The sequence below is a fragment of the Engystomops pustulosus genome, chromosome 9, assembly GCF_040894005.1.
Source record: "Engystomops pustulosus chromosome 9, aEngPut4.maternal, whole genome shotgun sequence".
Taxonomy (NCBI): Eukaryota; Metazoa; Chordata; class Amphibia; order Anura; family Leptodactylidae; genus Engystomops; species Engystomops pustulosus.
Genome location: NC_092419.1, coordinates 62,416,573 through 62,431,534, shown reverse-complemented (window position 1 = coordinate 62,431,534; position 14,962 = coordinate 62,416,573). Strand labels below are relative to the sequence as shown.

The following is a 14,962-nucleotide window of genomic DNA, read 5'->3' as shown; positions in this document are numbered from 1 at the left end:
CATAGAGAAACTAACACAATTTTCAGGTTCAAAAAGGTCAACGGAACTTGGGATTCCCAGCCAGTCTCCCATGCTGGTACTTGCCAAGCCTTAAGCTGCATTGCTGCTGCGATCTGACAAGAGCACGCACATTCAGCTTAGAATGGCCGTTGACAGCAGCTTTTCAAATTGAACCTTCTTTTACTATCTCATAGAGAAACTAAAACAATTTTCAAGTTCAAAAAGGTCAACAGAACTTGGGATTCCCAGCCAGTCTCCCATGCTGGAACTTGCCAAGCCTTAAGCTGCATCGCTGCTGCGATCTGACAAGAGCACGCACATTCAGCTTAGAATGGCCGTTGACAGCAGCTGTTCAATTTGAACCTTCTTTTACTATCTCATAGAGAAACTAGCACAATTTTCAGGTTCATAAAGGTCAACAGAACTTGGGATTCCCAGCCAGTCTCCCATGCTGGTACTTGCCAAGCCTTAAGCTGCATTGCTGCTTCGATCTGATGAGAGCAGGCACATTCAGCTTAGAATGGCCGTTGACAGCAGCTGTTCAATTTGAACCTTCTTTTGCTATCTCATAGAGAAACTAACACAATTTTCAGGTTCAAAAAGGTCAACGGAACTTGGGATTCCCAGCCAGTCTCCCATGCTGGTACTTGCCAAGCCTTAAGCTGCATTGCTGCTGCGATCTGACGAGAGCAGGCACATTCAGCTTAGAATGGCCATTGACAGCAGTTGTTCAATTTGAACCTTCTTCTACTATCTCATATAGAAACTAACACAATTTTCAGGTTCAAAAAGGTCACCAGAACTTGGGATTCCAAGCCAGTCTCCCATGCTGGTACTTGCCAAGCCTTAAGCTGCATCGCTGCTGCGATCTGACAAGAGCACGCACATTCAGCTTAGAATGGCCGTTGACAGCAGCTGTTCAATTTGAAAGTTCTTTTACTATCTCATAGAGAAACTAACACAATTTTCAGGTTCAAAAAGGGCAACGGAACTTGGGATTCCCAGCCAGTCTCCCATGCTGGTACTTGCCAAGCCTTAAGCTGCATTGCTGCTGCGATCTGGCTAGAGCAGGCACATTCAGCTTAGAATGGCCATTGACAGCAGTTGTTCAATTTGAACCTTCTTCTACTATCTTATATAGAAACTAACACAATTTTCAGGTTCAAAAAAGTCACCAGAACTTGGGATTCCAAGCCAGTCTCCCATGCTGGTACTTGCCAAGCCTTAAGCTGCATTGCTGCTGCAATCTGACAAGAGCAGGCACATTCAGCTTAGAATGGCCGTTGACAGCAGCTGTTCAATTTGAACCTTCTTTTGCTATCTCATAGAGAAACTAACACAATTTTCAGGTTCAAAAAGGTCACCAGAACTTGGGATTCCAAGCCAGTCTCCCATGCTGGTACTTGCCAAGCCTTAAGCTGCATCGCTGCTGCGATCTGACAAGAGCACGCACATTCAGCTTAGAATGGCCGTTGACAGCAGCTGTTCAATTTGAACCTTCTTTTACTATCTCATAGAGAAACTAACACATTTTCAGGTTCAAAAAGGTCAACAGAACTTGGGATTCCCAGCCAGTCTCCCATGCTGGTACTTGCCAAGCCTTAAGCTGCATTGCTGCTGCGATCTGACGAGAGCAGGCACATTCAGCTTAGAATGGCCATTGACAGCAGCTGTTCAATTTGAACCTTCTTTTACTATCTCATAGAGAAACTAACATAATTTTCAGGTTCAAAAAGGTCAACGGAACTTGGGATTCCCAGCCAGTCTCCCATGCTGGTACTTGCCAAGCCTTAAGCTGCATTGCTGCTGCGATCTGACGAGAGCAGACACATTCAGCTTAGAATGGCCATTGACAGCAGTTGTTCAATTTGAACCTTCTTCTACTATCTCATATAGAAACTAACACAATTTTCAGGTTCAAAAAGGTCACCAGAACTTGGGATTCCAAGCCAGTCTCCCATGCTGGTACTTGCCAAGCCTTAAGCTGCATCGCTGCTGCGATCTGACAAGAGCATGCACATTCAGCTTAGAATGGCCGTTGATAGCAGCGGTTCAATTTGAACCTTCTTTTACTATCTCATAGAGAAACTAACACAATTTTCAGGTTCAAAAATGCCAACGGAACTTGGGATTCCCAGCCAGTCTCCCATGCTGGTACTTGCCAAGCCTTAAGCTGCATTGCTGCTGCGATCTGGCGAGAGCAGGCACATTCAGCTTAGAATGGCCATTGACAGCAGTTGTTCAATTTGAACCTTCTTCTACTATCTTATATAGAAACTAACACAATTTTCAGGTTCAAAAAGGTCACCAGAACTTGGGATTCCCAAACCAGTCTCCCATGCTGGTACTTGCCAAGCCTTAAGCTGCATTGCTGCTGCGATCTGGCGAGAGCAGGCACATTCAGCTTAGAATGGCCATTGACAGCAGTTGTTCAATTTGAACCTTCTTCTACTATCTCATAGAGAAACTAACACAATTTTCAGGTTCAATAAGGTCACCAGAACTTGGGATTCCCAGCCAGTCTCCCATGCTGGTACTTGCCAAGCCTTAAGCTGCATTGCTGCTGCAATCTGACGAGAGCAGGCACATTCAGCTTAGAATTGCCGTTGAAAGCAGCTGTTCAATTTGAACCTTCTTTTACTATCTCATAGAGAAACTAACACAATTTTCAGGTTCAAAAAGGTCAACAGAACTTGGGATTCCCAGCCAGTCTCCCATGCTGGTACTTGCCAAGCCTTAAGCTGCATCGCTGCTGCGATCTGAAAAGAGCACACACATTCAGCTTAGAATGGCCGTTGACAGCAGTTGTTCAATTTGAACCTTCTTCTACTATCTCATAGAGAAACTAACACAATTTTCAGGTTCAAAAAGGTCAACGGAACTTGGGATTCCCAGCCAGTCTCCCATGCTGGTACTTGCCAAGCCTTAAGCTGCATTGCTGCTGCGATCTGACGAGAGCAGGCACATTCAGCTTAGAATGGCCGTTGACAGCAGCTGTTCAATTTGAACCTTCTTTTACTATCTCATAGAGAAACTAACACATTTTCAGGTTCAAAAAGGTCTACAGAACTTGGAATTCCCAGCCAGTCTCCCATGCTGGTACTTGCCAAGCCTTACGTTGCATTGCTGCTGCGATCTGACGAGAGCAGGCAAATTCAGCTTAGAATGGCCGTTGACAGCAGCTGTTCAATTTGAACCTTCTTTTACTATCTCATAGAGAAACTAACACATTTTCAGGTTCAAAAAGGTCTACAGAACTTAGGATTCCCAGGCAGTCTCCCATGCTGGTACTTGCCAAGCCTTAAACTGCATTGCTGCTGCAATCTGACGAGAGCAGGCACATTCAGCTTAGAATTGCCGTTGACAGCAGCTGTTCAATTTGAACCTTCTTTTACTATCTCATAGAGAAACTAACACAATTTTCAGGTTCAAAAAGGTCAACGGAACTTGGAATTCCCAGCCAGTCTCCCATGCTGGTACTTGCCAAGCCTTAAGTTGCATTGCTGCTGCGATCTGACGAGAGCAGGCAAATTCAGCTTAGAATTGCCGTTGACAGCAGCTGTTCAATTTGAACCTTCTTCTACTATCTCATAGAGAAACTAACACATTCTCAGGTTCAAAAAGGTCAACAGAACTTGGGATTCCCAGCCAGTCTCCCATGCTGGTACTTGCCAAGCCTTAAGCTGCATTGCTGCTGCAATCTGACGAGAGCAGGCACATTCAGCTTAGAATTGCCGTTGACAGCAGCTGTTCAATTTGAACCTTCTTTTACTATCTCATAGAGAAACTAACACAATTTTCAGGTTCAAAAAGGTCAACAGAACTTGGGATTCCCAGCCAGTCTCCCATGCTGGTACTTGCCAAGCCTTAAGCTGCATCGCTGCTGCGATCTGAAAAGAGCACACACATTCAGCTTAGAATGGCCGTTGACAGCAGTTGTTCAATTTGAACCTTCTTCTACTATCTCATAAAGAAATTAACACAATTTTCAGGTTCAAAAAGGTCACCAGAACTTGGGATTCCCAGCCAGTCTCCCATGCTGGTACTTGCCAAGCCTTAAGCTGCATCGCTGCTGCGATCTGACGAGAGCAGGCACATTCAGCTTAGAATGGCCATTGACAGCAGCTGTTCAATTTGAACCTTCTTTTACTATCTCATAGAGAAACTAACACAATTTTCAGGTTCAAAAAGGTCAACAGAACTTGGGATTCCCAGCCAGTCTCCCAAGCTGGTACTTGCCAAGCCTTAAGCTGCATCGCTGCTGCGATCTGACAAGAGCACACACATTCAGCTTAGAATGGCCATTGATAGCAGTTGTTCAATTTGAACCTTCTTCTACTATCTCATATAGAAACTAACACAATTTTCAGGTTCAAAAAGGTCACCAGAACTTGGGATTCCAAGCCAGTCTCCCATGCTGGTACTTGCCAAGCCTTAAGCTGCATTGCTGCTGCAATCTGACAAGAGCAGGCACATTCAGCTTAGAATGGCCGTTGACAGCAGCTGTTCAATTTGAACCTTCTTTTGCTATCTCATAGAGAAACTAACACAATTTTCAGGTTCAAAAAGGTCACCAGAACTTGGGATTCCAAGCCAGTCTCCCATGCTGGTACTTGCCAAGCCTTAAGCTGCATCGCTGCTGCGATCTGACAAGAGCACGCACATTCAGCTTAGAATGGCCGTTGACAGCAGCTGTTCAATTTGAACCTTCTTTTACTATCTCTTAGAGAAACTAACACATTTTTCAGGTTCAAAAAGGTCAACGGAACTTGGGATTCCCAGCCAGTCTCCCATGCTGGTACTTGCCAAGCCTTAAGCTGCATTGCTGCTGCGATCTGACGAGAGCAGGCACATTCAGCTTAGAATGGCCGTTTACAGCATCTGTTCAATTTGAACCTTCTTTTACTATCTCATAGAGAAACTAACACATTTTCAGGTTCAAAAAGGTCTACAGAACTTGGAATTCCCAGCCAGTCTCCCATGCTGGTACTTGCCAAGCCTTACGTTGCATTGCTGCTGCGATCTGACGAGAGCAGGCAAATTCAGCTTAGAATGGCCGTTGACAGCAGCTGTTCAATTTGAACCTTCTTTTACTATCTCATAGAGAAACTAACACATTTTCAGGTTCAAAAAGGTCTACAGAACTTAGGATTCCCAGGCAGTCTCCCATGCTGGTACTTGCCAAGCCTTAAACTGCATTGCTGCTGCAATCTGACGAGAGCAGGCACATTCAGCTTAGAATTGCCGTTGACAGCAGCTGTTCAATTTGAACCTTCTTTTACTATCTCATAGAGAAACTAACACAATTTTCAGGTTCAAAAAGGTCAACGGAACTTGGAATTCCCAGCCAGTCTCCCATGCTGGTACTTGCCAAGCCTTAAGTTGCATTGCTGCTGCGATCTGATGAGAGCAGGCAAATTCAGCTTAGAATTGCCGTTGACAGCAGCTGTTCAATTTGAACCTTCTTCTACTATCTCATAGAGAAACTAACACATTTTCAGGTTCAAAAAGGTCAACAGAACTTGGGATTCCCAGCCAGTCTCCCATGCTGGTACTTGCCAAGCCTTAAGCTGCATTGCTGCTGCAATCTGACGAGAGCAGGCACATTCAGCTTAGAATGGCCGTTGACAGCAGCTGTTCAATTTGAACCTTCTTTTACTATCTCATAGAGAAACTAACACAATTTTCAGGTTCAAAAAGGTCAACAGAACTTGGGATTCCCAGCCAGTCTCCCATGCTGGTACTTGCCAAGCCTTAAGCTGAATCGCTGCTGCGATCTGAAAAGAGCACACACATTCAGCTTAGAATGGCCGTTGACAGCAGTTGTTCAATTTGAACCTTCTTCTACTATCTCATAAAGAAATTAACACAATTTTCAGGTTCAAAAAGGTCACCAGAACTTGGGATTCCCAGCCAGTCTCCCATGCTGGTACTTGCCAAGCCTTAAGCTGCATCGCTGCTGCGATCTGACGAGAGCAGGCACATACAGCTTAGAATGGCCATTGACAGCAGCTGTTCAATTTGAACCTTCTTTTACTATCTCATAGAGAAACTAACACAATTTTCAGGTTCAAAAAGGTCAACAGAACTTGGGATTCCCAGCCAGTCTCCCAAGCTGGTACTTGCCAAGCCTTAAGCTGCATCGCTGCTGCGATCTGACAAGAGCACACACATTCAGCTTAGAATGGCCATTGATAGCAGTTGTTCAATTTGAACCTTCTTCTACTATCTCATATAGAAACTAACACAATTTTCAGGTTCAAAAAGGTCACCAGAACTTGGGATTCCAAGCCAGTCTCCCATGCTGGTACTTGCCAAGCCTTAAGCTGCATTGCTGCTGCAATCTGACAAGAGCAGGCACATTCAGCTTAGAATGGCCGTTGACAGCAGCTGTTCAATTTGAACCTTCTTTTGCTATCTCATAGAGAAACTAACACAATTTTCAGGTTCAAAAAGGTCACCAGAACTTGGGATTCCAAGCCAGTCTCCCATGCTGGTACTTGCCAAGCCTTAAGCTGCATCGCTGCTGCGATCTGACAAGAGCACGCACATTCAGCTTAGAATGGCCGTTGACAGCAGCTGTTCAATTTGAAAGTTCTTTTACTATCTCATAGAGAAACTAACACAATTTTCAGGTTCAAAAAGGGCAACGGAACTTGGGATTCCCAGCCAGTCTCCCATGCTGGTACTTGCCAAGCCTTAAGCTGCATTGCTGCTGCGATCTGGCGAGAGCAGGCACATTCAGCTTAGAATGGCCATTGACAGCAGTTGTTCAATTTGAACCTTCTTCTACTATCTTATATAGAAACTAACACAATTTTCAGGTTCAAAAAGGTCACCAGAACTTGGGATTCCAAGCCAGTCTCCCATGCTGGTACTTGCCAAGCCTTAAGCTGCATTGCTGCTGCAATCTGACAAGAGCAGGCACATTCAGCTTAGAATGGCCGTTGACAGCAGCTGTTCAATTTGAACCTTCTTTTGCTATCTCATAGAGAAACTAACACAATTTTCAGGTTCAAAAAGTTCACCAGAACTTGGGATTCCAAGCCAGTCTCCCATGCTGGTACTTGCCAAGCCTTAAGCTGCATCGCTGCTGCGATCTGACAAGAGCACGCACATTCAGCTTAGAATGGCCGTTGACAGCAGCTGTTCAATTTGAAAGTTCTTTTACTATCTCATAGAGAAACTAACACAATTTTCAGGTTCAAAAAGGGCAACGGAACTTGGGATTCCCAGCCAGTCTCCCATGCTGGTACTTGCCAAGCCTTAAGCTGCATTGCTGCTGCAATCTGACAAGAGCAGGCACATTCAGCTTAGAATGGCCGTTGACAGCAGCTGTTCAATTTGAACCTTCTTTTGCTATCTCATAGAGAAACTAACACAATTTTCAGGTTCAAAAAGGTCACCAGAACTTGGGATTCCAAGCCAGTCTCCCATGCTGGTACTTGCCAAGCCTTAAGCTGCATCGCTGCTGCGATCTGACAAGAGCACGCACATTCAGCTTAGAATGGCCGTTGACAGCAGCTGTTCAATTTGAACCTTCTTTTACTATCTCATAGAGAAACTAACACAATTTTCAGGTTCAAAAAGGTCAACAGAACTTAGGATTCCCAGCCAGTCTCCCATGCTGGTACTTGCCAAGCCTTAAGCTGCATTGCTGCTGCGATCTGACGAGAGCAGGCACATTCAGCTTAGAATGGCCGTTGACAGCAGTTGTTCCATTTGAACCTTCTTCTACTATCTCATATAGAAACTAACACAATTTTCAGGTTCAAAAAGGTCACCAGAACTTAGGATTCCAAGCCAGTCTCCCATGCTGGTACTTGCCAAGCCTTAAGCTGCATCGCTGCTGCGATCTGACAAGAGCACGCACATTCAGCTTAGAATGGCCGTTGACAGCAGCTGTTCAATTTGAACCTTCTTTTACTATCTCATAGAGAAACTAACACAATTTTCAGGTTCAAATAGGGCAACGGAACTTGGGATTCCCAGCCAGTCTCCCATGCTGGTACTTGCCAAGCCTTAAGCTGCATTGCTGCTGCGATCTGGCAAGAGCAGGCACATTCAGCTTAGAATAGCCATTGACAGCAGTTGTTCAATTTGAACCTTCTTCTACTATCTTATATAGAAACTAACACAATTTTCAGGTTCAAAAAGGTCACCAGAACTTGGGATTCCAAGCCAGTCTCCCATGCTGGTACTTGCCAAGCCTTAAGCTGCATTGCTGCTGCAATCTGACAAGAGCAGGCACATTCAGCTTAGAATGGCCGTTGACAGCAGCTGTTAAATTTGAACCTTCTTTTGCTATCTCATAGAGAAACTAACACAATTTTCAGGTTCAAAAAGGTCACCAGAACTTGGGATTCCAAGCCAGTCTCCCATGCTGGTACTTGCCAAGCCTTAAGCTGCATCGCTGCTGCGATCTGACAAGAGCACGCACATTCAGCTTAGAATGGCCGTTGACAGCAGCTGTTCAATTTGAACCTTCTTTTACTATCTCATAGAGAAACTAACACATTTTCAGATTCAAAAAGGTCAACAGAACTTGGGATTCCCAGCCAGTCTCCCATGCTGGTACTTGCCAAGCCTTAAGCTGCATTGCTGCTGCGATCTGACGAGAGCAGGCACATTCAGCTTAGAATGGCCGTTGACAGCAGCTGTTCAATTTGAACCTTCTTTTACTATCTCATTGAGAAACTAACACAATTTTCAGGTTCAAAAAAGTCACCAGAACTTGGGATTCCCAGCCAGTCTCCCATGCTGGTACTTGCCAAGCCTTAAGCTGCATCGCTGCTGTGATCTGACAAGAGCACGCACATTCAGCTTAGAATGGCCGTTGACAGCAGCTGTTCAGTTTGAACCTTCTACTACTATCTCATAGAGAAACTAACACATTTTCAGGTTCAAAAAGGTCAACAGAACTTGGGATTCCCAGCCAGTCTCCCATGCTGGTACTTGCCAAGCCTTAAGCTGCATTGCTGCTGCGATCTGACGAGAGCAGGCACATTCAGCTTAGAATGGCCGTTGACAGCAGCTGTTCAATTTGAACCTTCTTTTACTATCTCATAGAGAAACTAACACAATTTTCAGGTTCAAAAAGGTCAACGGAACTTGGGATTCCAAGCCAGTCTCCCATGCTGGTACTTGCCAAGCCTTAAGCTGCATCGCTGCTGCGATCTGACAAGAGCACGCACATTCAGCTTAGAATGGCCGTTGACAGCAGCTGTTCAATTTGAAAGTTCTTTTGCTATCTCATAGAGAAACTAACACAATTTTCAGGTTCAAAAAGGGCAACAGAACTTGGGATTCCCAGCCAGTCTCCCATGCTGGTACTTGCCAAGCCTTAAGCTGCATTGCTGCTGCGATCTGGCTAGAGCAGGCACATTCAGCTTAGAATGGCCATTGACAGCAGTTGTTCAATTTGAACCTTCTTCTACTATCTTATATAGAAACTAACACAATTTTCAGGTTCAAAAAGGTCACCAGAACTTGGGATTCCAAGCCAGTCTCCCATGCTGGTACTTGCCAAGCCTTAAGCTGCATTGCTGCTGCAATCTGACAAGAGCAGGCACATTCAGCTTAGAATGGCCATTGACAGCAGCTGTTCAATTTGAACCTTCTTTTGCTATCTCATAGAGAAACTAACACAATTTTCAGGTTCAAAAGGGTCACCAGAACTTGGGATTCCAAGCCAGTCTCCCATGCTGGTACTTGCCAAGCCTTAAGCTGCATCGCTGCTGCGATCTGACAAGCGCACGCACATTCAGCTTAGAATGGCCGTTGACAGCAGCTGTTCAATTTGAACCTTCTTTTACTATCTCATAGAGAAACTAACACATTTTCAGGTTCAAAAAGGTCAACGGAACTTGGGATTCCCAGCCAGTCTCCCATGCTGGTACTTGCCAAGCCTTAAGCTGCATTGCTGCTGCGATCTGACAAGAGCAGGCACATTCAGCTTAGAATGGCCATTGACAGCAGTTGTTCAATTTGAACCTTCTTCTACTATCTCATATAGAAACTAACACAATTTTCAGGTTCAAAAAGGTCACCAGAACTTGGGGTTCCAAGCCAGTCTCCCATGCTGGTACTTGCCAAGCCTTAAGCTGCATCGCTGCTGCGATCTGACAAGAGCATGCACATTCAGCTTAGAATGGCCGTTGACAGCAGCTGTTCAATTTGAAAGTTCTTTTACTATCTCATAGAGAAACTAACACAATTTTCAGGTTCAAAAAGGGCAACAGAACTTGGGATTCCCAGCCAATCTCCCATGCTGGTACTTGCCAAGCCTTAAGCTGCATTGCTGCTGCGATCTGGCAAGAGCAGGCACATTCAGCTTAGAATGGCCATTGACAGCAGTTGTTCAATTTGAACCTTCTTCTACTATCTTATATAGAAAATAACACGATTTTCAGGTTCAAAAAGGTCACCAGAACTTGGGATTCCAAGCCAGTCTCCCATGCTGGTACTTGCCAAGCCTTAAGCTGCATCGCTGCTGCGATCTGACAAGAGCACGCACATTCAGCTTAGAATGGCCGTTGACAGCAGCTGTTCAATTTGAACCTCCTTTTACTATCTCATAGAGAAACTAACACATTTTCAGGTTCAAAAAGGTCAACAGAACTTGGGATTCCCAGCCAGTCTCCCATGCTGGTACTTGCCAAGCCTTAAGCTGCATTGCTGCTGCGATCTGACGAGAGCAGGCACATTCAGCTTAGAATGGCCGTTGACAGCAGCTGTTCAATTTGAACCTTCTTTTACTATCTCATAGAGAAACTAACACAATTTTCAGGTTGAAAAAGGTCAACGGAACTTGGGATTCCCAGCCAGTCTCCCATGCTGGTACTTGCCAAGCCTTAAGCTGCATTGCTGCTGCGATCTGGCAAGAGCAGGCACATTCAGCTTAGAATGGCCATTGACAGCAGTTGTTCAATTTGAACCTTCTTCTACTATCTTATATAGAAACTAACACAATTTTCAGGTTCAAAAAGGTCACCAGAACTTGGGATTCCAAGCCAGTCTCCCATGCTGGTACTTGCCAAGCCTTAAGCTGCATCGCTGCTGCGATCTGACAAGCGCACGCACATTCAGCTTAGAATGGCCGTTGACAGCAGTTGTTCAATTTGAACCTTCTTTTACTATCTCATAGAGAAACTAACACATTTTCAGGTTCAAAAAGGTCAACATAACTTGGGATTCCCAGCCAGTCTCCCATGCTGGTACTTGCCAAGCCTTAAGCTGCATTGCTGCTGCGATCTGACGAGAGCAGGCACATTCAGCTTAGAATGGCCGTTGACAGCAGCTGTTCAATTTGAACCTTCTTTTACTATCTCATAGAGAAACTAACACAATTTTCAGGTTCAAAAAGGTCAACGGAACTTGGGATTCCCAGCCAGTCTCCCATGCTGGTACTTGCCAAGAATTAAGCTGCATTGCTGCTGCGATCTGACGAGAGCAGGCACATTCAGCTTAGAATGGCCGTTGACAGCAGCTGTTCAATTTGAACCTTCTTTTACTATCTCATTGAGAAACTAACACAATTTTCAGGTTCAAAAAAGTCACCAGAACTTGGGATTCCCAGCCAGTCTCCCATGCTGGTACTTGCCAAGCCTTAAGCTGCATCGCTGCTGTGATCTGACAAGAGCACGCACATTCAGCTTAGAATGGCCGTTGACAGCAGCTGTTCAGTTTGAACCTTCTATTACTATCTCATAGAGAAACTAACACAATTTTCAGGTTCAAAAAGGGCAACGGAACTTGGGATTCCCAGCCAGTCTCCCATGCTGGTACTTGCCAAGCCTTAAGCTGCATTGCTGCTGCGATCTGGCGAGAGCAGGCACATTCAGCTTAGAATGGCCGTTGACAGCAGTTGTTCAATTTGAACCTTCTTCTACTATCTTATATAGAAACGAACACAATTTTCAGGTTCAAAAAGGTCACCAGAACTTGGGATTCCAAGCCAGTCTCCCATGCTGGTACTTGCCAAGCCTTAAGCTGCATTGCTGCTGCAATCTGACAAGAGCAGGCACATTCAGCTTAGAATGGCCGTTGACAGCAGCTGTTCAATTTGAACCTTCTTTTGCTATCTCATAGAGAAACTAACACAATTTTCAGGTTCAAAAAGGTCACCAGAACTTGGGATTCCAAGCCAGTCTCCCATGCTGGTACTTGCCAAGCCTTAAGCTGCATCGCTGCTGCGATCTGACAAGAGCACGCACATTCAGCTTAGAATGGCCGTTGACAGCAGCTGTTCAATTTGAACCTTCTTTTACTATCTCATAGAGAAACTAACACATTTTCAGGTTCAAAAAGGTCAACATAACTTGGGATTCCCAGCCAGTCTCCCATGCTGGTACTTGCCAAGCCTTAAGCTGCATTGCTGCTGCGATCTGACGAGAGCAGGCACATTCAGCTTAGAATGGCCGTTGACAGCAGCTGTTCAATTTGAACCTTTTTTTACTATCTCATAGAGAAACTAACACATTTTCAGGTTCAAAAAGGTCAACGGAACTTGGGATTCCAAGCCAGTCTCCCATGCTGGTACTTGCCAAGCCTTAAGCTGCATTGCTGCTGCGATCTGGCAAGAGCAGGCACATTCAGCTTAGAATGGCCATTGACAGCAGTTGTTCAATTTGAACCTTCTTCTACTATCTTATATAGAAACTAACACAATTTTAAGGTTCAAAAAGGTCACCAGAACTTGGGATTCCAAGCCAGTCTCCCATGCTGGTACTTGCCAAGCCTTAAGCTGCATTGCTGCTGCAATCTGACAAGAGCAGGCACATTCAGCTTAGAATGGCCGTTGACAGCAGCTGTTCAATTTGAACCTTCTTTTACTATCTCATAGAGAAACTAACACAATTTTCAGGTTCAAAAAAGTCACCAGAACTTGCGATTCCCAGCCAGTCTCCCATGCTGGTACTTGCCAAGCCTTAAGCTGCATCGCTGCTGTGATATGACAAGAGCACGCACATTCAGCTTAGAATGGCCGTTGACAGCAGCTGTTCAATTTGAACCTTCTTTTACTATCTCATAGAGAAACTAACACAATTTTCAGGTTCAAAAAGGGCAACGGAACTTGGGATTCCCAGCCAGTCTCCCATGCTGGTACTTGCCAAGCCTTAAGCTGCATTGCTGCTGCGATCTGGCGAGAGCAGGCACATTCAGCTTAGAATGGCCGTTGACAGCAGTTGTTCAATTTGAACCTTCTTCTACTATCTTATATAGAAACTAACACAATTTTCAGGTTCAAAAAGGTCACCAGAACTTGGGATTCCAAGCCAGTCTCCCATGCTGGTACTTGCCAAGCCTTAAGCTGCATTGCTGCTGCAATCTGACAAGAGCAGGCACATTCAGCTTAGAATGGCCGTTGACAGCAGCTGTTCAATTTGAACCTTCTTTTGCTATCTCATAGAGAAACTAACACAATTTTCAGGTTCAAAAAGGTCACCAGAACTTGGGATTCCAAGCCAGTCTCCCATGCTGGTACTTGCCAAGCCTTAAGCTGCATTGCTGCTGCGATCTGGCAAGAGCAGGCACATTCAGCTTAGAATGGCTATTGACAGCAGTTGTTCAATTTGAACCTTCTTCTACTATCTTATATAGAAACTAACACAATTTTAAGGTTCAAAAAGGTCACCAGAACTTGGGATTCCAAGCCAGTCTCCCATGCTGGTACTTGCCAAGCCTTAAGCTGCATTGCTGCTGCAATCTGACAAGAGCAGGCACATTCAGCTTAGAATGGCCGTTGACAGCAGCTGTTCAATTTGAACCTTCTTTTGCTATCTCATAGAGAAACTAACACAATTTTCAGGTTCAAAAAGGTCACCAGAACTTGGGATTCCAAACCAGTCTCCCATGCTGGTACTTGCCAAGCCTTAAGCTGCATCGCTGCTGCGATCTGACAAGCGCACGCACATTCAGCTTAGAATGGCCGTTGATAGCAGCTGTTCAATTTGAACCTTCTTTTACTATCTCATAGAGAAACTAACACATTTTCAGGTTCAAAAAGGTCAACGGAACTTGGGATTCCCAGCCAGTCTCCCATGCTTGTACTTGCCAAGCCTTAAGCTGCATTGCTGCTGCGATCTGACAAGAACAGGCACATTCAGCTTAGAATGGCCATTGACAGCAGTTGTTCAATTTGAACCTTCTTCTACTATCTCATATAGAAACTAACACAATTTTCAGGTTCAAAAAGGTCACCAGAACTTGGGATTCCAAGCCAGTCTCCCATGCTGGTACTTGCCAAGCCTTAAGCTGCATCGCTGCTGCGATCTGACAAGAGCATGCACATTCAGCTTAGAATGGCCGTTGACAGCAGCTGTTCAATTTGAAAGTTCTTTTACTATCTCATAGAGAAACTAACACAATTTTCAGGTTCAAAAAGGGCAACAGAACTTGGGATTCCAAGCCAGTCTCCCATGCTGGTACTTGCCAAGCCTTAAGCTGCATTGCTGCTGCGATCTGGCAAGAGCAGGCACATTCAGCTTAGAATGGCCATTGACAGCAGTTGTTCAATTTGAACCTTCTTCTACTATCTTATATAGAAAATAACACGATTTTCAGGTTAAAAAAGGTCACCAGAACTTGGGATTCCAAGCCAGTCTCCCATGCTGGTACTTGCCAAGCCTTAAGCTGCATCGCTGCTGCGATCTGACAAGAGCACGCACATTCAGCTTAGAATGGCCGTTGACAGCAGCTGTTCAATTTGAACCTTCTTTTACTATCTCATAGAGAAACTAACACATTTTCAGGTTCAAAAAGGTCAACAGAACTTGGGATTCCCAGCCAGTCTCCCATGCTGGTACTTGCCAAGCCTTAAGCTGCATTGCTGCTGCGATCTGACGAGAGCAGGCACATTCAGCTTAGAATGGCCGTTGACAGCAGCTGTTCAATTTGAACCTTCTTTTACTATCTCATAGAGAAACTAACACAATTTTCAGGTTGAAAAAGGTCAACGGAA

General features: G+C 44.8%; 26 pseudogenes; all 26 read right to left on the bottom strand.

Annotated features, from left to right (window-relative positions):
- Positions 1-35: 35 nt before the first annotated feature.
- LOC140096449 (5S ribosomal RNA) lies at positions 36-154 on the bottom strand (annotated as a pseudogene).
- A 259-nt stretch (positions 155-413) lies between these two features.
- Positions 414-532, bottom strand: LOC140093664 (5S ribosomal RNA; annotated as a pseudogene).
- Positions 533-602: 70 nt separating this feature from the next.
- Positions 603-721, bottom strand: LOC140082567 (5S ribosomal RNA; annotated as a pseudogene).
- Positions 722-1,546: 825 nt separating this feature from the next.
- On the bottom strand, positions 1,547-1,665 carry LOC140083691 (5S ribosomal RNA; annotated as a pseudogene).
- Positions 1,666-1,735: 70 nt separating this feature from the next.
- Positions 1,736-1,854, bottom strand: LOC140091338 (5S ribosomal RNA; annotated as a pseudogene).
- A 259-nt stretch (positions 1,855-2,113) lies between these two features.
- Positions 2,114-2,232, bottom strand: LOC140096646 (5S ribosomal RNA; annotated as a pseudogene).
- A 638-nt stretch (positions 2,233-2,870) lies between these two features.
- LOC140090053 (5S ribosomal RNA) lies at positions 2,871-2,989 on the bottom strand (annotated as a pseudogene).
- A 446-nt stretch (positions 2,990-3,435) lies between these two features.
- LOC140097347 (5S ribosomal RNA) lies at positions 3,436-3,554 on the bottom strand (annotated as a pseudogene).
- Positions 3,555-3,623: 69 nt separating this feature from the next.
- On the bottom strand, positions 3,624-3,742 carry LOC140094813 (5S ribosomal RNA; annotated as a pseudogene).
- A 259-nt stretch (positions 3,743-4,001) lies between these two features.
- On the bottom strand, positions 4,002-4,120 carry LOC140095238 (5S ribosomal RNA; annotated as a pseudogene).
- Positions 4,121-4,757: 637 nt separating this feature from the next.
- Positions 4,758-4,876, bottom strand: LOC140086557 (5S ribosomal RNA; annotated as a pseudogene).
- A 446-nt stretch (positions 4,877-5,322) lies between these two features.
- Positions 5,323-5,441, bottom strand: LOC140095286 (5S ribosomal RNA; annotated as a pseudogene).
- Positions 5,442-5,510: 69 nt separating this feature from the next.
- Positions 5,511-5,629, bottom strand: LOC140089566 (5S ribosomal RNA; annotated as a pseudogene).
- A 259-nt stretch (positions 5,630-5,888) lies between these two features.
- Positions 5,889-6,007, bottom strand: LOC140096643 (5S ribosomal RNA; annotated as a pseudogene).
- A 637-nt stretch (positions 6,008-6,644) lies between these two features.
- On the bottom strand, positions 6,645-6,763 carry LOC140096842 (5S ribosomal RNA; annotated as a pseudogene).
- Positions 6,764-7,589: 826 nt separating this feature from the next.
- LOC140086765 (5S ribosomal RNA) lies at positions 7,590-7,708 on the bottom strand (annotated as a pseudogene).
- Positions 7,709-8,533: 825 nt separating this feature from the next.
- Positions 8,534-8,652, bottom strand: LOC140078973 (5S ribosomal RNA; annotated as a pseudogene).
- Positions 8,653-8,910: 258 nt separating this feature from the next.
- Positions 8,911-9,029, bottom strand: LOC140078971 (5S ribosomal RNA; annotated as a pseudogene).
- An 825-nt stretch (positions 9,030-9,854) lies between these two features.
- LOC140092698 (5S ribosomal RNA) lies at positions 9,855-9,973 on the bottom strand (annotated as a pseudogene).
- A 636-nt stretch (positions 9,974-10,609) lies between these two features.
- Positions 10,610-10,728, bottom strand: LOC140078970 (5S ribosomal RNA; annotated as a pseudogene).
- A 70-nt stretch (positions 10,729-10,798) lies between these two features.
- LOC140098809 (5S ribosomal RNA) lies at positions 10,799-10,917 on the bottom strand (annotated as a pseudogene).
- Positions 10,918-11,175: 258 nt separating this feature from the next.
- LOC140091682 (5S ribosomal RNA) lies at positions 11,176-11,294 on the bottom strand (annotated as a pseudogene).
- Positions 11,295-11,742: 448 nt separating this feature from the next.
- LOC140094558 (5S ribosomal RNA) lies at positions 11,743-11,861 on the bottom strand (annotated as a pseudogene).
- A 447-nt stretch (positions 11,862-12,308) lies between these two features.
- LOC140091681 (5S ribosomal RNA) lies at positions 12,309-12,427 on the bottom strand (annotated as a pseudogene).
- A 636-nt stretch (positions 12,428-13,063) lies between these two features.
- LOC140094557 (5S ribosomal RNA) lies at positions 13,064-13,182 on the bottom strand (annotated as a pseudogene).
- A 1,580-nt stretch (positions 13,183-14,762) lies between these two features.
- On the bottom strand, positions 14,763-14,881 carry LOC140078969 (5S ribosomal RNA; annotated as a pseudogene).
- Positions 14,882-14,962: the final 81 nt, after the last annotated feature.